Genomic DNA, 23,872 nt, shown 5'->3' on the forward strand with positions numbered 1-23,872 from the left:
CACTTTAATCATAATTCCCACTTAACTTGTCACTGTGACCTCCATTCTCCTGTTTGAGGAATAGCCCAGCATAATCCATCTATGCCTTCTGTCTGGACTAATGCATATTTAATCAACATTCAATAAAACGATATTCCCTTATCCGTGACCTGCGCAAAGGGCTAATAATAAATAACTATGAAAAATTCATTGTAAGCTATTACTCCTGTGAGAAAAACAAAAATGTCCCCTTTATCCCCACTGAGCCTGTGGTTTTAAAGCCCTTTCCAATTTTGTATTATTGTCAAACAAAAGTAATTAGGTATGGCTGACTGGAAAAAAAAAAAAAATCTTGAAAGTTCTATCTGAGGAAAAGAGGCTCACCTCAAACCAACATTTCCTGTTTTGATCTTATGTTCCAAGCAGTCTCATTTTTTCCTTTGGGTTTTACATATAGTTTTGTCGTTTATGGGCATGCCTGTAATCTGTCATGCTCACAATGAGTCCAGAATAAACACTGATTTTTGTTACTGTTCTATTATTTATAGCTTAAGCTTGCTCTTCACCTTTCTCCCAAGACTCTGCTCTATCACTAGCCATTTGACGTCAGTACACTGCACCTTAAGTCCATGATAAACCAGAACGTATGTGATGTGGGCAGAAAAAATACTACATCTTGACTTTACCAAAGTCGTTTGAATCAAATGTTTTAAATGTAATTGAAAACATATTTTTACAAGCAAATAGAGCCAATAAACTAGAAAAGCCGTATGGAAGCACCAGTCTCTGCTTCTCTGGTTTTTAATAAACTGCAGTAGAGGACCTTGGGAACAGTGGGACGCTTGTATTGCATCACAGACTCATACAGGAGGACAAGTGCTCCCCCACAAGTATGGCTCATCTGTCACATGTGTTCTGTAAGAAAAGTGTAGTAGGGAAAGAAGAGGAATATGTAAGGCCACCACAGCTCTCTATAACCTTCCTAATGTCAGTGTGGGAATCTCATATGGTCTTACACAGGTAGTATGATTAAAGGGGGAGAACCTCACTGCCTTTGTCCCCCTCTGATCCCTGGATGGAAAACCATTATTATCTTCCTATAATTATTATTTTTAAAAACATATCTACAAAGGAAATATCCTTCTGGGCCAGGTCCTCATCTCCATAGCAGTGACACAGCTCTCACCAAATCTATGGGACACTGTTGCCCTTCATCCCAGTGTCAGATATTTCTGTTGGCTTGGCCTTTCCAGACCCTGAAACTGGAAGTCTATGGTGCTGCAGTGGGGCTGGCAAGCAGGAAAGGATTCTGGGCTAAGAGATTAAATCCTTGGCATACACTGAATCATCTGGCATACTGGCTTCTCCTATAATTTCTCTAGCTATGAACTGGAGTGGGTTTATTTACTCAATTTTTAAATGGCACCATTCATTGAGGTAAATCACTTGACGTAAAAGAACTAATTATAGAGCTTTTAGTAAAAGGAAAGTAAAAACTTTTCAATCTAGGTTTAGGGGCAGAACCAATTTCTGAGTTTTAGGTTTTTCCTGTATGTATGTGTTAAAGTTCCAAGGGACATGATTTGACCCAAATTTGTTGAATTGCTAACCATGATGCGACCAGAGTAGCTATGTATAAAAATAAACTTTTCAATGTGTATGCCAATTTTTAAACTCTATCTCTTATATATGCTGACAAGGGAATGGATATGGAGGAATGATTATACATTTATTGGTAAGAGTCTAACTTGGTACAACTTTTAAAAGTTGAAATAGTAATTACACCCAAGAGTCTATCCTATAGAAATATTCACATGTTTGTCTTAGGACATAAGGATGATGATGTTCACCAAAAGATGAAATCTACAGAGTGAAAAGGCAACCTGTAGAATGGGAGAAAATATTTGTAAATCGTATATTTGATGAAGGCTTAATTGCCAGAGAACTACTACACCTGAACAGCAACAAACATTTTAATGGGCAAGAGACTTGAACAGACATTTCCCTAAAGAAGATACACAAATAGGCAACAAGCACATGCATGACAAGAAGCTCAACATTACTAATCATCAAGGAAATGCAAATCAAAACCACAGTGAGATACCAGCTCACACCCATTAGCATATCTAGTTCCAAAATTGTTGGAATGCTTTTCAGATATCAGTGTTCAGAGCACGATATTTTATATGTTCACCAAGAAAAGGGCTTGTGAGTCAGTGGCAGGGTGGTCATAGCAGTGCACTAGAAGTCCAGAGAGCCAGATGGAGTTCCGTGTCAGGCACTAGCTGGCCGTGTGACCTTAGGTTCTTTGCCACACCAGCATTTGCATTTTTATCTTTAAATATCTATGTACATTTCAGATATGCAGTACCTTGTTCTGTGTTTCTTGAGATCTGGCTGATACATGTATGTTGTGTACCCCTACAAAATTTGACTGGGCCTGAAAACAGCCAACCCATCACTTCTCCTAGGTAATGATCTGAACTCAGGAGGCCATGCGTACTTAAAGGACCGCATTTAGATGTTACATGATCAGGCATTCTGATTCTTCCACTCAGTCTCCACTGTCGCTAAAGAAAGGGCAAGTGCCACCACAGACTCATAGGACACGCAGAGCTGAACTCTTCAAACCCATGGCAGCCCTTCAGAGCTTCTCTTCATTCCTCCGTTCAATCAAGAAATAATTATTCAGTGCCTACTATAATAAGCCAGGGCTCTACCAAGCCCTGGATATTCAATGATCAGAAAAATAAACAAGGCCCTTATTCAGTTCAATTAAGGTCAAGAAAACAATGTGAAATGTGTTTTTGGTAATGGAATTACAGCGTTCCAGGTGGGGGCGGGGGGACATGGGGTGGGCAGCACTCTGAATTAGGGGCTCCTAACGCAGACTTCAAAGGTTTCCTAAAGGCTTCGCATCACAGAATGGCATCAACTCAGCTTTGAAATCATGAGTTAGGTCATTTTGCCTACTAGCCATTAGCTTTCCAAGAAGTCTGTCTTCCAGTCATCTCTGGCTGCTGGAGAAGGGCATGCATGGCTCAGGCAGGAAGTAACCAAGCCACTGTGGTTCAGCTGCTCAAAGAGAAACAATGGCATCTCTGACTGATGTGCTGTAGCTGACTTTCACTCTAGGTAGGAGAATCCACTCTGCCGAATCCAGGTGTAAAGGGCTTCAGATATAAGACCACCAGAGCTGAGAATAATGAGGAATACTGATTCTTTCCTCACCGAAGGCAATATCTACCATAGATCACTCGTCATTTTTACTAACCATCCCATCAAGCACAGAGCATCTGTTTGAAAGTCTTCAGAGTGCATGTGTATCCATTTCTTCAGGCATAGCACGGGCCAAGCCGATAGGGCTCACGTCCCTCTTCTGTTTTCTCCAAGTCCCCTCAGAATTCTTGTTTCCCGTCCTCATAATGTTTTTTTAACATTGGGTTGCAGAGCTCAAGTAAATACACAATTGTTGTTGTTGTTGATTTTTAAAGGAGTCCTGATCAAACAGGTGGTGGCAGTATTGTGTTTTGCCTTTTCGCTGCAATAGGCTCTACAAATTTATCAAATCCCAATTAAGCCGAGTCTGAGTCTTTGACCTATAATTCTTACTTTCCAGCAATGACCATTGTTATTTTGTTTTCTATAACTGATTTCTAAACTCATGAAAAACTTATACTAGAGGAAACAAGCTTGATGAGAAAGAGATGAAGATCATCAAGATTGTTTTTTCCCACAGAAAGGGATATACGTGGATCCGTCACAGGAGCCAGGTTTCTTTGGAACTTTTAAAAATTTAGAATATGTTCAAAATTTGCCCCACACACATTTTAAAAAAATAATTAGTTTCAGCTTTTTCCTAATCTTCCTTCCATTCCGTAAATTTTTCTACCTCTGTTTTCTGCATACAGTGGAAATTACATCACAAGTCATTGATTTGGAGCCTGCAGGCCCCCCTTTCTGCAGGAATTCTCAACCTTCCTATGAGGTTCTTGGAGCCCCTCACTCTCTGGCACCCACTCTGGACTTTGGGGAGTGGAAAGCATCCACCATCTCCCTCCCTGTCATAGGAAAAGCTTCTCACCAGAAACACTGACTCCCCCACAATTGATGTTCTCAGTTCCTAACTCTCCCCATCTCACACTTCCTCAGATAGAAGGGGATTAGGGCAAGGGATAATGGAGATGAGAAGAAACATTAAGTTTGATTATCCCACAGCTGGTCCTTCTGGGATCTCCTTAGTAAGGCCACATTGGGGTATGAGGAACAATTGGGGAATCTTTTTAGATTTACCACTTCTCTGTTTTCAACTGGGACCCTACACATCAATTTCAGTGCCAGAGGACAAGTTCCATCAACATCTTGTTATTTGTTATTTACAAAAAAGATTTTCTGTCTCTTACTCACATCTCTCCGGGCCTACCATAGTGCCTTTTTTTTTTTTTTTTTTTTTTTTTTTTTTTTTTTTTTTTGTAAGCAGTGATGGAAACACTCACTAAGTACTTATTAAATTCTTAATATAGAATTAGGTACTTGAGATGTTGATCAGAAACTCTAGATTTCAATCTGAAACCTGCTGAAATAAGCTTGTGGGTATCACGTCGCAAATCCTGATGAAATCATAGAGACCTCACACCCAGAATTCCTAAACTCCACTCTGAACCTTCACAGCATTCTCTAAATGTTCCAATCATCAGAAAACCTACCATATGGGCAAAGAGCAGGGACAGTGTTTTAAAAATGACATGCATTCCTGGTGAGAAATTAAAAACAGAAACATTTGATGAGACCATCTTTTATGTCTGTTTGAGAAAGCTCCTTGGGCTTCAACATGTTTCATTAGCTCCTGGAGTCTAATGTCACCAGAGTCCCAAATTGGAAACATTTTGCCACAACTCACAATTCACAAGTAAGAATCCTGCTTGGGATTTGATTCATTTTGTGGGCCTCCTCACTGGGTTTTCTCCCCTTCGCAACTCAGATAAATAAAGTGTGGCAGTCCATGTGGTTTTGCTTTCACATCCATAGCTTCAACTAACTTTTTTGGATCCTCACATTAGATACATCCCTCTGTAATATATGCATTCAGAGAACAAAAATTCAGATTAGTGTGGAAGGTTTGGGGGAGGCATGGCTTCATTTAATTTTGTTGGTTTCAGTTTTCTGTTGAAACTTGTTTCACATCCTTATATAAACCAGTTTCCCTCTCTGTATTTCCCTCACACTCTCACAAATAAGGAACATGTCTACTTTTCTCAAACAAGTGCTACAGCAATTGAAAAGAAAAATAGTTTTAAAACAAAACTTTGAGTTTATGGAAGAAATCCCCTTTGTGCCATCAAAAATTTTGTAATTAACCACATGTCCCTGGCATGCCTTAACCTCCAGTCTTCATTTCCCTCATCTGACAATGTAAGGCCAGGCTAATGTATTGTCCATTCATTGCTCATTCTGTACCATGTACTGTGGAGAGCATTTATCATATGTGATGATTTTGTTTTGTATTCATGATCATGCTATACAAAAGGAATCCTAATCTGCATTTTGTAGATGAAGGAAAAGATGCAGGAATGTTAGGTAACTTGCACAGCATGTGCTGTGGCTAGTCAGTGACAGAACCTGAACTCAAGCCCTCCTTCACTTAATTCCAAAGCCCTAGTTCCACCTGCTGTAATATGCTGTCACCTAATGGAGCTCTGTACTCCCTAAACTGTTCCTTTAGGTTCCATTCTGAGCTCATTTCATTGCAAGAGACATCATTGGTAAACTATTATTGCTGGTTTTATGCATAATAAAAATCATATACCCGATGTTGTGAATAGTGGAGAAAAAAGAAATATCAGGAAGCTTCATCTCCTTTGACCTTGTCTTCCAAAACTATTCTACCTAAACGAATGGTTTTCTTCTTATTTTGTAGGTACCCCCAAATAGTGTGCAGCCTCCCTTCAGAAGACCATCCCTACTGTTGGGAGGAAGAATTTTTCTCTGTCTGTGGCTCCCTTCTATTCTAATTTACTGCCAGTACTTTAGGGTGAATGTGATCATTGTTTCCTGTCCCTCTCTTATGACAGGAAATAATGGAACAGGATGCTCTTAAGGGAAGACATAAAAATATTGTATTGGGACACCATGAGGAATGTTAATTCCTTCTTTCAATCAGTGTTTCAGGGGTTGTCTGTAAAGATTAAAAACAGAAGGAATGAAATGTCCATAGATGGACATATGAGGAACCCAAGTCTTATATCAAAGTGTTCTTCACCATCTACTCTTCTAGTTTTTTTTTTTTTTCAATTTTTTTCTTGTGATGAGGGCTTGTGAAATCAACTCTTTTTAACAACTTTCAAATATGCAGTATGGTATTAGTAATTATAGTCACCCTGATATACATTACATCCCATGACATATTTATTTTATAACTTGAAGTTTGTACCTTTCAACCTATTTAGCCCACCTCCACCTCCCACCCCCACCTCTGGAAACCACCAAACTGTTCTCTGTAGCTTTGCCTTCTCTTCTTGTAAATAACAAAAATTCAGTATCACCTGTGCCTGCTTGGTTGTCCTTGGGAAAATAACACTTAAGGAAGAGGGTGGAGAGGAAGGGAAGGTAGCTCCAACTGAAAATTAACTGATTTAATCACAAATTATCTAATATGTTTAATAAGAATTATCTTCTCCGTATGTGCTGGCCCAGAAAATGAAAAATGTCTTGCCCATCAGGCTTAAGGAGTGAATCACGATTTTCCTATCAGCTAAACACTCAGTGAAAGGGAAGAAACATTTGAAAAGATAATGCAGCAGCAATTTTTTTAAAAATTAAAAATGAATGAGAATTTGTAGACCTCTTTTTTAACTTTGGCAAAGCTATTATAAATAGCATTTTTTAAAACAGTCTCGCTAAAACAAAACAAATGTTTCCTGTCAGTATGGAAAAAGAAATTCCTGTCTAAAATTGTGTTATCGTGTTATCTGGTTTTTAGCCCACTTAATTAAGAAAGCTGTTGAATGTTATGCTACATGTCATCAAATGCCATTTTTAAAACTGATTTCGATTTTTCATGAGTTATTTCCAGTTTTGTGTTTTCACTATTTAATCCTTTAGGGTTTTGTTTTTTTTTTAAGTAGAGTCATCGTTTTTCAAAGTCAAAGATATACTATTCTTGGTGTCATTCAGTTTAAAAGATACCCTAATATAGAAGTGCATTGAAAGCCAAGTCATCTACTAAAATATAACACAGCCTCACACACATCATTAATACTTACTTTTAAACCAAAAAACTGAGCTATGGAAAATGCTTAAACTGAGTTGAGGTACATTAAGTCTAATATAATTCTAATTTTTCACATAAAAAAAACATGAGGCTCAGAACTTGAATGAAATGAAGTTATAAAGTTGGTGGCAGAAAGCTGAGTTCCTTTCTACAAAGTCAGTGTACTTGTTTCACAACCGCACTCTTCAAAAAATATTTATTAAGCAGCTACTATGTGCCAGGTATTGTGTTAGGGTATGAGGATACAAAAGTAAATAACACAGGGCATCCATTCTGAAGAATCTTATAATCCAATGGAAAAGTAATAAATAAATTGGTGATGTGCAAGTTTTTATGTAACAAGCAACTTACAATCTTAGCAGCTTAATACAATCTACAATATACATTTATTATCTTATAGCTCTAGTGGATCAGGGATGGGCATGGTTTAGCTAGTCCTCTGCTTCAGTATTTCTCTCACAAGGCTGCAATCAAGGTGTCAGCCAGGGCTGAGGTCTCATCTGAAAGCTCAACTGGGAAAGGATTCACTTTTCAATCTCATGTGGTTGTTGGCAGGATTCGGTTCCTATGGCCTACTAGACTGAGGTCCTCAGTTTCTTACTGGCTATTATCCAAAGGCTACTTTAAAAAATCTTGCTACACGCATCTCCCCAACATGGCTGCTTCTTTTATCAAAGCATGCAAGTAAAAAAGGCAATAGGGAAATTTCTGCTAACAGGATGGATTCAGGGATTATTAGGGACCATTTTAAAGTTTATCTGCTGCAGAATTCTATAGTAAAACATAATAAATGCTGTGAAAGAGAAAGGCAAGGATGCAGTGGGAGCACAGGGGATAGGCTCTGCACCAGATTAAGGAGGCTGGGCTATCATTTGAGTTGAATTTAAAGGATGAGGAATTATCAGATCAATGAAAAAGGAATGAAAGTGATTCTGAGCAGGAGCAAGGTCTGTTAAAGCATAGTATAGACTCCAGATGGAGACTATCTTAAGGCTAGCATATGTTGAATGAATGAATAATATGCCTTTGTAGCACTAAAAGTGGGATTCCACTCTGATATGCCACATAATAACCATGTAAGTCATTCTCCATCTCTTTAAGGAAGGTAGGAGAGAGAAAATTACAAGTGTTCGGAGTTAGAAGGAAGATGTGTTTTATAATAAGAATTCTAGAGAAAGCCAGAAACGTCACTCCATTCCAAGAGGAAAAAAAGTTTCCCAGAGCCTTTTTGAGTTCACCAAAATCCTGTACAATGTCTGACTTGAAAACATATGTAATATATCACCTCTAGGACCCAAGACAAAAGATGGTTTATAGTTCACATGTTTATTTCAGACTTGGCATTTTTGCCTTGATTTGCAATATATACATATTTTGTACTTCAGCTGAAGACCTCATTTTTCAAATAAGGTAAAATGATAAAAAGTGATATCACTTGCATTAGCAGTAATTACATAAAAGACAAATATTTTTAAGTTCTAACCATTATAGGAAGTTTGTGCCAAGAATTGAGTAATAATGACCATATCTCCTCTTGCATATCAAATATGATTATATGAAATATATTGAATGGGACTACACATTTATTACTCTTCCATTCATAGAAAGTCAGACCTAATATTAGTCAGAGTTAGTCATCCTGCTGTCCAATGGCGATAGGTAATCACATTTGGTGCCAGCTTTCAGAGAGAAAGCAGAGGATTCTCACAGTCTATTAGTAAAGGCACCCTCTTTTTACTGCCTCTTGGGATGCTGGATTGTTTGTCTTCTTTCCTTCACCAGTTGTGACATATGCAATTTCTTCTGGGGTGGGTGTATGTGTATGTGGAAGAGAGAGAGGGAGGAAAGAAAGGGGAGAGAGAGAAGGAGAAGTACTGTGTAAAGAGGTGTAGAGAGAAGTTTCAAAAGTATAATTCCTTTGTAACAATTTTCTACAAATCTACAACAGAACCAAAATCCTTGAAGAAAAAAATATGTTTAAGAATAGGAACATGGACCAGTGGAAAGGAAAATAATTTCAAAGGAATAGGAAAAACATTATTTTTTAAATATAAAAAAATAAAGGTAATAATTAAGATATATGTAATATCAAAACATTCTTTGAGAGTATTGTAGAAAAAGCAATTCTCCAGGGGCTCCTGGGTGGCTGAGTCTGTTAAGTGTCTGACTTCAGCTCAGGTCATGATCTCCCAGTCCATGGGTTCGAGACTCACCTTGTCGGGGTCTGTCCTGACAACTCATAGCCTGGAGCCTGCTTCTGATTCTGTGTCTCCCTCTCTCTCTGCACCCTCCGCCACCCCCACTCACACCCTGTCTCTCTCAAAAATGAATAAACATTTTTTATAATTTTTAATAAAAAAAGAAAAGACAATTCTTCAGATGATTTAAGGAACAAAAACATTTTTAAATTTCATTGATGAGAGGATGTTCCAAAGTAGAAAACTTAAAGCTCTTAATTATGTACACCCAAGTTTGAAATAACTAAGTATTCAATTATCTAGACTGTCTCTCCTAAACCTGCTACAAAAGAAAGAAGCAGGACTTTGGGAACTTAGTTATTCAGTTGATTATCTATAGAACACACTAATTGAATTATATGGAACTTACCCACTTCAGAGCCGTACAACTTTTAACAGAGAAAAGACACAAGTAATCTAGAAATGGTAAAACCTAGAAGGCTCTGGATATCCCAACACAAAACTAACAAATCCACAGGGAGTCTCCACAGCTCAGAGCAGTAAAATTTAATTAGTAACTTCTGCATTTTCAAAGCTATTGAAAACCTCTTCACTATGTCAGTATCTAAATTTCCTAGACGACATCACTTGTTTCATGTAAAAATAACCATTACTTTGATTCATAAGGCAGGTTTTGGTACTTCCATTAAATGTGTATGGAAACTACTCATCCCTGACTTCTATGCTTTCTTAACTTCTATTTTCCATCTCTTTATGTCTTCAGATTGCATTTTTGAGTGCTTTCCTCATGCCTTCAGTTTATCCAGCGCTTTATTTAACTCATCTCTTGGGGTCTTATTTTAATAACATATATTCATTTTTAATGAACATGTCTTTTCTATAATTAGTATTTGATTCTTTTTTAAAAAATCTGTCCTTTTGTTCAATATGCCCTTCATTTTTCCCATGAATTTATTCAATCTTTTATCATTAATCATTTTTTACGTAGTATATGTGCTTTTTTTGTTTTAAAATGTTACTTTTAATGTTTCTGCTGCTGTGCATTCATCATTTACAATATTACCTGTGTTTTTTAAGGCTTTAATTTTATTATTTTTTTATTGGGTACTAAATATACTTTAAAAAGCTATAACATGTGTAAGGTTTAAAGAATAACAATACCATGAACATTCATATATTAGTTTTATATCTAGTTTTAACATCTAGTTTTAACATGGACTGTTACCAATGCACGTAACACTGCCCTGGTAAGATTTGGAGCCAAATCCATGCTGTGTGCCTCTTTGGTCTCTTCCCTCTCTTCTTCCCAAAAGTAACTGTGATCCTGAATTTTATGTTTATCATTTTCTTTTTCTTTATGATTTTATGACTCCTAATACACTTATTTTTACACTTATTTTAAGCCTGTTTTAGATAGTTATACCATCAAGAATTTAATTTATCTAATAGAATTCTTGCATTAGTTGCATCAACTAACTCTCTCTTAATCAGTAAGTTCCTGCTTGTGCTTTGTAATTTCCAACTGCAAGCTCAACCTCAGAGAAAACTGCCTCTCACCTCTATACTGATTACGCACTGATGTGTGGAGCTTCCTCTAGGAATAGCTTTGCATTTCCTCTGCTGTAGCTCTACAAGTTTCACCAGTTTTACTCCAGCTTTACCTTAAACTCTGAAGTTTTGTTTCTACACTACTTGGGTTATTCAAATTCAGGTCTCACAGCGAGTGTAGATTGGACTTTCAGTTTCCACAAATCTCTCCACCCATGACTCAGAGCAGATGATGTTTCCATGCCACATCCCCATACCAGGCCTGTCTCTGGAGCAGAGTTTCCTAGTTCCCTTCATGAATTGGACAGACTATTCTGGATATATTTATCCATTGCACAAAGAGCTTTAGATATTAGCTTCTAAGGCCTATATCCATTCCACTACCTTTAACCTGCTTGGCATCAACCACTGCTCATTACAATGATTTAAGTTCTCTCCATTTCCTGCTACTCAGAGATTTCCCTTTCTGGCATTTGAACCCATCTATGTAGCTAATATTTTTAAATCTATTTTATAGCTGGCATTACTATGAATTTCAAGTTAGAAGGTACATTTCTTACATCTACTTATCCAACCAACCTTTCCAGAAATCAATATTATAGCTGAAAAAGTAAATCTGGGGATTTTTATAGGATTTTGTTCAATGCCTTATTGAAGTAATGCTTTGTGAGTAAGACATAGACTTACTTCTTTGAAATATCAAACTTTCTCTTGACTCTTCCATTATTTGTGAAATTTTTTAACATTTAAGAAATACTTTGTTGTGAAAAATGGTACAAAATCATAAGTCTACATTACTACATGTAATTAGTAAATGGGCAACACATAGTTTAGTATCACTTTGGCAGACAAGTATGAGAGAGAAGGGCTTGGTTGCCCTCCTTGATTAAGAGTTAAAATCTTTACATTTTCTACTAAAAAGGAATCGGAGTGAGTTTTCAGACTCAGATATTAGGGACATCTTTCTTCCTTTCAAAAGCCATTGTGAAACTACCACCCATGAATTTGTCTAAATCATTTGATAGATCCTTCTATATTAAAACAGTTCTTGCCTTTGGTGTGACTAACATGTTTTTCATTCACTATATTGATCAATTTCCCTATTATTAGTTTTTAACATAAATATGTGAAAGTAAATCTTGACGAACAATATTTGGAAAGAATTTTTTCCTGTTTTTTTATTATTATTTTATTTTCCCACCTTTGTTTCACTCTGATTTTGAGGTAATTGTTGATTTGGGGGTATTTTTTCAAACCTCATTTTATATGCCATTTTTAAAGAAGTAGCAGAACATATATGCTAAGATTCCCAGTTCTGGAGTCAGACTGCCTAAGTTTCAAATCAGACTTCACCACTTACTATGAATCATGTTACCACAGGCAAGTTTTTTACCCTCGATGTACCTCAGTTTCTACATCTGAACAATAGGGATGCTGCTGCTGACAATGGTGCCTACCACACAGGGCTGTCATAAGGACTGAATGGATTAATACATATAAAGCACTTACAAGAGCCCTTAATATATGTTATTATTATTATATTTAAATTTTCCATGAGAATTTTACACAGGCATCTCTAACAAAGCGTTCCTAGCCATAACCTAGCCTAATGATTTCATGGTTTTATGGAAAAATCTCAGGGCACAATATCTTGAAGCATATAGAAATAATCTTGTGCTATCACTTTTCATGATCTCTTGCTTTTTTCGTGAATGGACATCCTAAAAGTAATGAATCCAAATAAGCCTTATTTTTTTCAATCAAAACCCTTTGTTGGGACTGTTTACAGGAAATCTCTTGGGAATGGAGGGAGTTGAGGCAACAGAAGAACCCTTCAGCTCTGTGGCCCGAGAGGGCCCTCACCCCCACCCCTGCTGGTCCTGTGGGCCAAGATAAACATGTTTGGCAAGGAGTGCCTTGCTCACTCCACCCTGTCAACTCGGAGGTGAAGGTTTTGGACTGTGGTATTGCCACTCCACCCAACTCTGTTCTATTTTTAATATACCTTTGTGATAAAATGTATTGTGTCCATTTAAAAAGAAAAGTCTGGAAGGTGTGGCTGACAAGAAGGAAAGCAATATCCTGCCACTGCCTCAGACATGAAAGCCTCAGCTCATGGCCCACCCTCTCTGTACAGCTCAGGCTCCACATTTTGTTCAATAAAAGCAACAACATTCACATACCTCACCACCAGGGAAAATGCCATAAATTGTCCCAGTCATGTGTGTCCTGGTAAACACCCAAGTATATGACTGAGCTCTCAATAGCCAATCACAGAAAGAATATCGGCACACCTTGCTTTCCTTAAAAAATGTTTTGCTAAAACTGCATGAAAATAAAATGTAAGTTAAATCAATTCTTAAATGCATTAAGAATGTGCTGCTTAATAAATACGGGAGGACTGAATAATGAAATCCCTTTGTAAAGTAATAATGACCCTAGTTTATCTGTTTTCATGTCTAGAATTTTGGAATCTGATTTTCCTTAAAGAATGACATACCAATAACATTAGTTTCTCCACTAAAGGTGTTGCTTAAACTTTGGGCACTCAGTTTTCTTTAGGGGAATACTAGGGCACAAGATTCAGTGACCTCTGCAAGTCCTTTCAAGCTCAAAATTCACTGTCTTCTTAGGGCAGTCTAGTAGTAATTAGAGGAATGTCCTCTTGTTTGGTTGTTCTTTCTACTTATCATTCCCTCTGTAGTCTGGGGGAATATGTACTTTCCACTATCAGTTTCTCAGATAGCCCCATGACACTTCACGAGAGGGCTGGACTGAATGCCTTGCAGATGTAGCAGAAAGAGCCAGAACTATGGTACACTGAGGTTCTGAAGCTCCCTCTGAAATCTCTTTCTATGATGATCTTTCCTGCTTTGTTTTTGACCCAGAGTGGGGGAAAAAAAATCAAGAGTGCCTCTAACAATTTCATGGATTAGGACCTTCTTTCTGGATGACCCCAAGAACAAAAGATACTACATACAATATTCCATTATTTGCCATGAGCACCAGAGATGCACAAAGGGAAAATTATATTAACTCCCCATCAAATACTGGGAAAAAGTACCATAAGGTAGTTAGGTTATTCGCCCAAGTTACCCATGGGTTACTAATAAAGCTAAAGATGCTGAATTCTGTGACAGAATTACTAAGTTATGCTGTTTGATGTTGAAATATCTGACACCAGAAGTATTTTAGTTAATAACATTGCCTAGCATCCTCACTGAACATCACATTCTTCATCCAGGGTGTTCATACGTTTACTAACTCACCCTTGGAATAATCTCAAGAACAAAAGGCAGCTGGAAGGTAATATTTTAAACATTAATGAGATATTGGTGGTGTACCTCAGTTCACCCAAGCCCCAAGCCTCCAAACACAAACATAACTAGTTTTTGACTCCCCCTGTGGCTAAAGAAATACTTCCATTAGTGGAAATATTTGAAATCACAGAGATAAAAAGAATGTGTGATTCACATCAGTGTTATTTCGCCTCATCTAATGACATAAATAAATGTGATAATCAATATGAAATGGCTTGGCAAGCTTCAAAGAATGAAGAATCGTTTTTGGCGTTACTACTGGTTGTAAGAATAATAGCATTGTAAACTATCAGCTGACATTAAAAAGATCATTAGAAGATATTACAAAACAATTTATGCCAGTAAATATGACAACTTATATGAAAGTGTTGCCAAACGGACACAGAAAAAGACAGGAAAACTGAATGGCTTAATATCATTAAAGAAATTGGACATATTTTTATAACCTTTCCACAAAGAAAACTACATCCAGGTAGTTCACCTATAAATTACCACAGAACTTAAAGAATAAATAACTCCAATCTAATACAAACACTTCCAGGGATAGGAAAAAAAGAATAAGAGACACTTCTGTATTATTTATCAGCCCAGCACAATCTTGATGCCAAAACCTGAAAGGGATGTTACAAAAAAGAAAAATAGCAGACAGATAAGTACAGAAATCATAAACAATATTAGCCTGACCTAATTGGCTTTATTTCAGAAAAGCAAGGTGGTTTCTGATTCAGAAACCAATCAATGTAATTTACCACATTACCATTAAAAAAAAGAAAGCTACATAATAAATTCAATAAATTTAGAAAAAAAGCATTTGGTAAAATTCAACACCCATTGATGATAAAAGTGCCCAGCAAACTATCTTAAGCTGATAGCATACTTAGCAAAAAGTTCTACAAATATTAACCGTACTTGTGACTTTTGGGACAAAACAAGAATGCCTACTCTCACCATTTTTTGTTCAAATTATATTGGAGGGGCACCTGGGTGGCTCAGTCAGTAGAGCCTCCAACTTCAGCTCAGGTCATGATCTCGCTGTATGTGAGTTTGAGCCCCACCTGGGGCTCACTGCTGTCAGCACAGAGCCTGCTTCAGGTCTTTTGTCCCTCTCTCTCTCTCTCTGCCCCTCCCCAGCTTGTTCTCTCTCCCTCAAAAATAAAGAAAACATTTAAAAATAAATAAATAAATTATATTAGGGGTCCTAGTCAGTACAATACATCAAGAAATAGGACTAAAAGGTATAATCATTGCCAAGTAAAAAGATACTATTTTCATTAGTTATTATTGGAATGAAGAGGTGCATTTATCAAACCCATTGGATGCAAGGTCTCATATTCAAAAAGCAATTCGCTTCTGTATACTATAAACATGAAACAAATAGAAAATAAAACCTTTTAAAAGATACCATTACAATAGCATTGGAAACATCAGTTTGGCAGCTATGTGCAAAGGAATTTAAGGAGTAAGCATCAAGAAATGACTATTCTAAGAGTAACAATAATGTGATCAGATTGTGCTTCAAAATAGATCCAAAATTCATGTAAACATAACCAATTTTTAATAATTATTTTCTAAAATCCATACCCAAATCTTTCCTCCTTCTCCTCCATTTTGTTATCTGCTATATTTCTTAAAAACAAGATATCACAATTATTTAGAAATTCACCAGCATTCCCTAATGACAGCAGAAAATAGAAATGTGCTTCAGGAAACTTTTCATGGAAGCCACTGGTTTTAAATTGGCTTCATGTCTTACAGGGAGAGTACCAAAAAGGACTGAATTAATACATGACAGTCACAGGTCACTGTGGATCTCTTAGAAGTATAATCCTCCATTTACTCAGATAGCTTCTTCATATAGGACATCTTATAGTATATCTCATGAAAGTATACAAGGTGTCTAAAAGCAATTTTGAACTAATAAATACCTAGTAGTGCAACTGCTTGTTCGTAGGGTAGGTCTATTTTTAATTTTTTGAGGAACCTCCATACTGTTTTCCAGAGTGGCTGCACCATTTCGCATTGTTCACCAACAGTGCAAAAGGGTTCCCCTTTCTGCACATGTTCGCCAACATCTGTTGTTGGCTGAGTTGTTAATTTTAGCCATTCTGACAGGTGCAAGGTGGTATCTCATTGTGGTTTTGATTTGTATTTCCCTGATGATGATGAGTGATATTGAGCATCTTTTCATGTGTCTGTTAGCTATCTGGATGTCTTCTTTGGAAAAGTGTCTGTTCATGTCTTCTGCCCATTTATTTCTTCACTGGATTATTTGCTTTTTTGGATGTTGAGTTTGACAAGTTTTTTACAGATTTTGGATACTAACGCTTTATCTGATATGTCATTTGCAAATATCTTCTCCCTCTCCATGCGTTGCCTTTTAGTTTTGCTGATTGTTTCCTTCACTGTGCAGAAGCTTTTTATTTTGATGAGGTCCAAATGGTTCATTTTTGCTTGTGTTTCCCTTGCCTCTGGAGACATGTCTAGTAAGAAGTTGCTGCAGCGGAGGTCTAAGAGGTTGTTGCCTGTTTCCTCCTCTAGGATTTTGATGGTTTCCTGTCTTACATTTAGGTCTTTCATCCATTTTGAGTGTATTTTTGTGTATGGTGTAAGAAAGTGGTCCATGTCACTGATCTATTACTTTGGCTATTCAAGGTCTTTTCTGGTTCCATACAAATTTAAATTTTTTTCTATCTCTGTGAGGAATGTTAGTGTTATTTTCATAGGAATTGCATTGAATGTGTAGATTGCTTTGGGTAGTACAGACATTTTAAACAATGTTTGTTCTTCCATTCCATGAGCTTCGAATGTTTTTCCATTTCTTTGTGTCTTTTTCAATTTCTTCCATAAGATTTTTATAGTTTTCAGCATACAGATCTTATACCTCTTTGGTTAGGTTTATTCCTGGGTATTTTATGGTGTTGGTGCAATTGTAAATAGGATCAATTCCTTGCTTTCTCTGTCTGCTGTTTCATTATTGGTGTATAGAAATACAACTGATTTCTATACATTGATTTTATATCCTGCGACTTTGCTGAATTCATGTATCAGTTCTAGCAGTTTTTGGTGGAGTCTTTCAGGTTTTCCACGTAGAGTATCGTGTGATCTGCGAAGAGCAGAAGTTTTTCTTTCTTGCCAATTTGGATGCTTTTTATTTCTTTTTGTTGTCTGATTACTGAGGCTAAGACTTCCAGTACTATGTTGAGCTAATAGAGAACTTCTGAATACCATCCCAGGCAAGCTGTAGAGTACCCAAATATTATGTGACTTTAGGATGAATATGCTAGACACTGGGGCCCTCTGTACTTTTCCATACAGTTCCGCACTCAGAACAGCTCCAGCTGTCTATGGGAAGGTTCTGAAAGACAAAGAGCTAAGGTTTGGCTATTTACACACAGACCATAAATGAATTACCACGAGTGTGTTGGCAGAGAGATTTTAACCTAAGGACATGGGACAATCTGCACAGGTTGCCAATGGTTTGTGACTTGTGAGAAAAGAAAGGGGAAATTAAAAAAAAAATCTTGCTGGCATAATTTACATTGGACCACATGAACACATTCCAATCAATCCACTTCATAGACATGATCTCACTGGTCTCCCCAACATCCCTACAAGGAAATGAGGGGGACAAATGTGACTCCACCCTTTAAGCCAAAAGCCCCATCCTTCACTCCCACTTGTGGCTAGGAGTGGGTGGAACATATTTATACAGAGGAACAAATTACCATCTTCCTTGCTTTCTGGCCCCTCAACATGTGGGTGAACAAGTTTGCCTTTCAGTGCTTGAGGCCATACAATTCCCAAAACAACCAGTCTGAAATGTTGGGGACTGAGTCACTGGCCAGTGATAATTCTCAAACAAGTGCTGGTTTGTTTCTCAATCATTGTTTGGCCTTGCTAACTTGGACTCAGTAACACCATGGAACATAAGCGGCTGGGATGAAATTTTCCTCATTGGCCTTGAGGAGGCTTTTTTCCTGAAAAGTAGCTTCTTAATGGTGTTGTTGTTGCTGTTGTTGTTGTTGTTGTTGTTGTTTGAGTATAGTTGATGCACAATGATACATTAGTTTCAGATATACAACATAGAGATTCAAGATCTCTATACATTATGCTATGCTCACCACAAGTGTAGCCATCATCTGTCACCATGTAAAGCTATTACAATATCATTGACTATATTCCCTGTGCTGCACCTTTTATTCCCATGACTTATTCATTCCATGGAAAAGGAAGACAATAGTGAATATGGAAGCTAAAGCATTTTACACCTTTGCACTAGAGGATATGTTGATAGGACTATGCTCTTCTAGAAGATAAGATTTGAAACCAGGAAAGTAAATACTTTGGGCATCCAGAAGTTCTCCCAAATAGTAAACTAGATCATCCTTTTTCTATTGTTGTTGTGGGGTGTTTTTGGTAATTATATTGCCATTCCAAACTTCACTCCTCCTATGTGTGATTAAAAAAACAAAATCTGTGGCAGAATTTTTCAAATTCTCCATCAAAATAGTTACTAGTACGTATAATGTTGTTGAAAGGTCATTTAGAAAAATAACAGTATACCAACAAAAATTTATTGGATGGTATTTTTCACATTAGGAAATACAAAATAATTTATTCATAAACCTACTCCTCAGGATTCATGTTTGATTCTCCTATACTGAAAGACATGTTTGGATTTTCTTTCTCCCACTACAAATAAAAATGTCCCAAATATTGAGAGATGAAAAGCACAGAAGATCATTCTCCATATAAATGTTGACACACATACATACTCACTCTACCAGCATATGGATACATACTACAGATACAGAACTCAGCAGCTTACAGCAGTATTCTGAGATGAGCACCATATGTGACATAATAATGCATTATTTCACTAAAGCTTTCAGAGCTTAAGAAAATAGCCTGAGGAATAAGACTGCTCTTTTCTGAGCCAAGGTTGCAATCTTCTAAGTCCAAGACGTGCTTGAAAACAGTCATTAGGTAATTGTAAAAGCCAAGGGAAATCAGTTTAAGAATATTAAATAATATTACTACTGACTGCCCTTTTCCATGTTCAATCCAGATGGAAGCTGGACACATGGGAAGTGACATTTTATAATAGCAAAGAAAAGGAGAAGGAGCGAGCAACCTTCCTGCCTATGTTCTCTCTGCAGGATTTTATAACTATCTGCTCTTTCTAGTCCCCAGAAAATGGGGATATTACATCTGTTCAATATTTTATGGAAAGTCTCCCCTTGTCTTTTTATAACATAGTTTCATTTTATTGTTAGGCAATTTCATTTCATATGTCAATAATACCCTATTAATTTATTCAAATCAACAACATGAAAAGCAGTTCTTGATATCAAATAAATATCCTTAAGGGAAGTCAGAATATTTCACTGTTGCGAACTTGGTGTATGATCTGGAGGAAGTTACTTAACCTCTCTAAGCCTTGCTTGACTGTCCGTCAAATGAGAAAGAGGAGATAAATTATCTTCGTAAGTCTTTCCAGAATTCTATTCTTTTTGCAAATGGGTTTCTGCTTGCAGAAAAGGTTCAATATGTTTCTGGCATGGCAGTGACCAAGTCACAGTCTCTATTTGGGATAATGAGAAAAATAGGCCAACACATTTACAAGATGAATTACTGTGGCCAAAAGATACATAAATATGGATTGAGTGTATTTTTAATATTCAGAGAAGTTTCCATCTCTGAGTTACTTCATTAGCAACTGTTACTTCACCTACCCCTGGCTGAGATTTTCCAGTAACACTAGGTCAGCAATTGTAGACTCCATTTTCTAAGAAAAATCTCTGTATTTTCCATCTGCAAAATTTTCACACCCGACGGCCATGTTCCTTAAGGGTCCAATGGAGACTGGAAGATTAGAGGGAAGGAAAAAAAGGTTTATGTAGAAAGAGTTTCTGACTTGGGAGTACATTTAGTTCAGAAACAAAAACTCTGAAGTGTGGCTGGCTTAGTAAAAGCCATCAAGAATATGAAGGACCAGCTGCTCCATATTCCCTCAGAGACTAGAACCTGAGGAAACGGCTTTCAATTATAGCAGAAGGCGGCACTTTGAGTTAGACCCAAAGAATTTCCTGGTTAGGTCTCTGAAACAAGTCACTGAGGGAGATTTTCGCCACCCTCAAGGATATCTTGAGACTTGGGACAGCTACAATCGAATATTAGCCCATGTGTGTTCAGGGCTTCTATATTCAGACTCTACACTAAGGACATTGCATGTGCTACCTATTTTTATCAGAACAGCCCCATGAGAGAAGTGTTATTGTTATTGTCACTTTATTGATGAGAAGACTACAGGATTTGTTTTTGTTTTCATTTTTGCTTTGGTAGCTAGCAAACAGAGGAGCTTGGATTTGAACCCAGAGCCAGTTCTCTTCATCATTAGGCTCTAAGGCCTCTCTGCAATGGATTGACTGTCAACTAGTTAATTGCAGTTTTATAGGGAATAACGCAAGGAAGCTACTGGATTTGACCAAGTGTAGGAGGACCTTTTATCCAAAGAAATATAATCTGATGTTCATCTCCACCAAAGCATTGGAAAAGCATTGGAAAAGGCTTTAGTGGCTTAGAGTTGTGTAAAGACCACAGAATATATGAGAATTTACTAGCTTTGTGACCTCAGATATGTCACTTAACCTCTCTGATGTTCAGTTTCCTCTTTGACCCATTCAGCACTATTCACTGAGTACCTCCTTACATCAGAAATTCAATGGTGAATAAAATCTGGAAGATGAGAAAAATAATACCTATCTCACAACATTTCTGTGCTTACCACTCAGTCAGTGTGAGTTCCCTTCCCACTTTCCCTCCCGCACAAGGGACTTGTGTTACAGAAGGAAGAACTTTCTGACTTTAAGGGTTGTGATATATGCTTCTAAGTACATAAAGGAGAATAAAGAATTGTTATCTTCCGAATGAAAGATGCTTTTTCCAGAAAAAATCCAGAGAGAAAAGCACCAGCAAGTTTGTTACTTCCTTTCTCCTTTGTACTCTCAGAGAATTTTTTCATACCTCTATTATAATGTTTATCATATTTAAGTTATTCTTTTACATATCTTCCCCCCCCCCATGAGACTCTGGATTAGAAGACAACGTGTATCCTTTTCTCCTTTCTGTATTTGCCAAAATCATACCAAGCCCTAGGCCTGGTGCATCGTGGACACTCATAATTTGTTGAATGAATGAATAGGTAGGTAGGTTAGGTATGTGGGTGGATGGGTAGGTGGATAGATAGGTAGATAGACAGATAGAGGTTCCTGGTTGGAAAAATTAGAATAAAATCACAAGAGAGAAAATACAAATTGAAACTTACTTCACGTACTAAGACAAGTAGACCATTCAGTTTTTGCTTTATTTTGACGTAGGAAGAGCTGTAACTAGGAACAATATGTACGTATCTTTCATGAGTGTTTGAAACTTCCAGAAGTTCCTTCTCAACAGCAGCACTTGGGGGGACAGGATAAATTCTAGTTTGTGAAAGGAGTGGGTGGTCCTGCCAGGAAGCAGGTGGATAGGACTACATGATTTCTTCCAGCCTGAGCTTCAGTGACTCAGTAATTCCAAATGAACCCTCGGGAATCCTTCCAATCGAATGATTCTTTCCAGTTACTCGGACTGGGCCTCAAACAGGCTCACATTAAAAGAACCCAAATATTTAACCCAATATTGTCATGTTGCAAAGATTATTTTCACATCAGTGAATGCCCTCAGTCAAGCAAAAGTACTGTGTATGTGGGCGGGAAGAGACTGTAACGTGGTCTCTATCAGACCAAAACAGGCTGAAAACTCAAACGTTTCATGAAAGCAGGTTTGGGGGCTTCATCTGAAATGAGCTAATTTTTTTAAGTGAATTGATGAAGTAAACTCTTCAGGAGAGTCAACTAGGTTGGGGTCCTGGGACTGCACCTCAGTGACATCAGATCTGAAATCCTACGGTGCTCCTGCATTCACGCAGGCCTTTCAGTAGCAGATGGTGCAAGCCAGCCACACCACAGGGACCACACGCAGAGTGTGAATTTATAAGAATTCTCTTCTCGAGTTGGATCACTGGGTATCGAGAGCCTCCATGGTGCCTGGAACTGTACTAGACATTTTACATCTATTGTCTATAACCCTAAAAACAATCCTAGAAAACAGGGGTCATTATTCTCATTTTGTGTCTGGAGAAATGGGGCTTCAGAGAGGTTGTACAAACTGCCCAATGCCGTCCAACTACTAAATAGAGTCAGGATTCAGATCCAATGTATCTCTCGGCTTCCCTTCCTAAAGTAAGAGGGTCAGAAGATTGCTGGATTATTTACAAGCATTTGAGCCTAAATGCTGTGACCAGGAGACACAAAGCCTTATTTCATGAGAAGTTGCTATTCTTTAATAAGAGTTTGTCATTTGGTTCAAACCAGTTGCCCATCTTTTTCCTACTGAAATGGAGAATTGTCAAACCTCAAGAACCCATTTCCTGTTGCTATTTGCAAATTGTCAATATTATTTTATGATAGAATCATTTCTTAAGGTAGAGTTGTATGTTTGCTTTATAATGTCTGAGTTTGGCACCTTGCAGAATAATTTTCTGAACGGGAATTGTGCTTCCATTACCTAATTGCAAAAAGCTGCCAAAATTTTAAAAGGCTCTGGGAAGGGGAGGCAGTACAAGAATTCAAGTGACCTCAAGGTCTCACTCTTAAAAGAAATGGAAATATTCTTGGACTGGATCGTCATCCTAGTTGTTGGTGTAACTACAGCTGGAAGGGGAGAATAAAAGGCAACACTTTACTCCCCACTTTCTCCAGTAACACGTGCAACTGAATTATGCTCTTCATGAAGAAAATATTTCTGAGCAATTTGCAAGTTTTACCATCGTCTAAAAAAAATGTGCATGTATCAGTTTAATGCCTCACTCTGAGGAAAAAAGTAAATTTATTTTTAATATAACAAAGACTCTAAGGGAAAATGTCAATCAACTAAAGTGAAAGCTCAGGCAGTGAGAAGACAAATGTGAATAATGCAGAGAATGGCATCAAAAGCTGATGGAAAGGGATACTGTTTAACACAGTCGTACTATCATCCAAAGTGCTGAGAGGAAAGAATAAGAATTTGCATATTCCTGGTGTGTTCAAAACATGAATATCTTCCAACTGCCACACCTTTCAGTCTTTTATTTTGGATTTTATTTTATACATAGAACATAGCCATGAAGTAATATTAATTTAATCACACTCTAATAAAAGTTACTCTGCCGTTGCTAATCTTTCTTTCTCAGTTTCCTCATGAACTTAAAGCTTTGCCAAATACAAACGTATTAGTGTGAAGAAAGGATATGAAGCTAACCCTTCCCTACATGTTCTACACCACACCTTATGCCAATATTACATTTTTCTCCCCCTTTCCTCTGTGTTGTAGAATTTGAGTCTTCTTAAAAATTCCCCTACATTGGTTTTCTATTTCTAATTCTTCTGATGGCTTCCCACCTGGAATAAAAGATTTTACTTTCAATTCAAACATGGAGAATTTACCTCTGGATATGAAAAACCTATGGCCACGTCATG

General features: G+C 37.3%; 1 protein-coding gene across 3 annotated transcripts in view; it reads left to right on the forward strand.

Annotated features, from left to right (window-relative positions):
- Positions 1-23,872, forward strand: part of COL8A1 (collagen type VIII alpha 1 chain) — a 151,908-nt gene that overhangs the window by 17,622 nt on the left and 110,414 nt on the right. The window lies entirely within an intron of this gene.

Source organism: Prionailurus bengalensis, chromosome C2 (assembly GCF_016509475.1).
Source record: "Prionailurus bengalensis isolate Pbe53 chromosome C2, Fcat_Pben_1.1_paternal_pri, whole genome shotgun sequence".
Taxonomy (NCBI): Eukaryota; Metazoa; Chordata; class Mammalia; order Carnivora; family Felidae; genus Prionailurus; species Prionailurus bengalensis.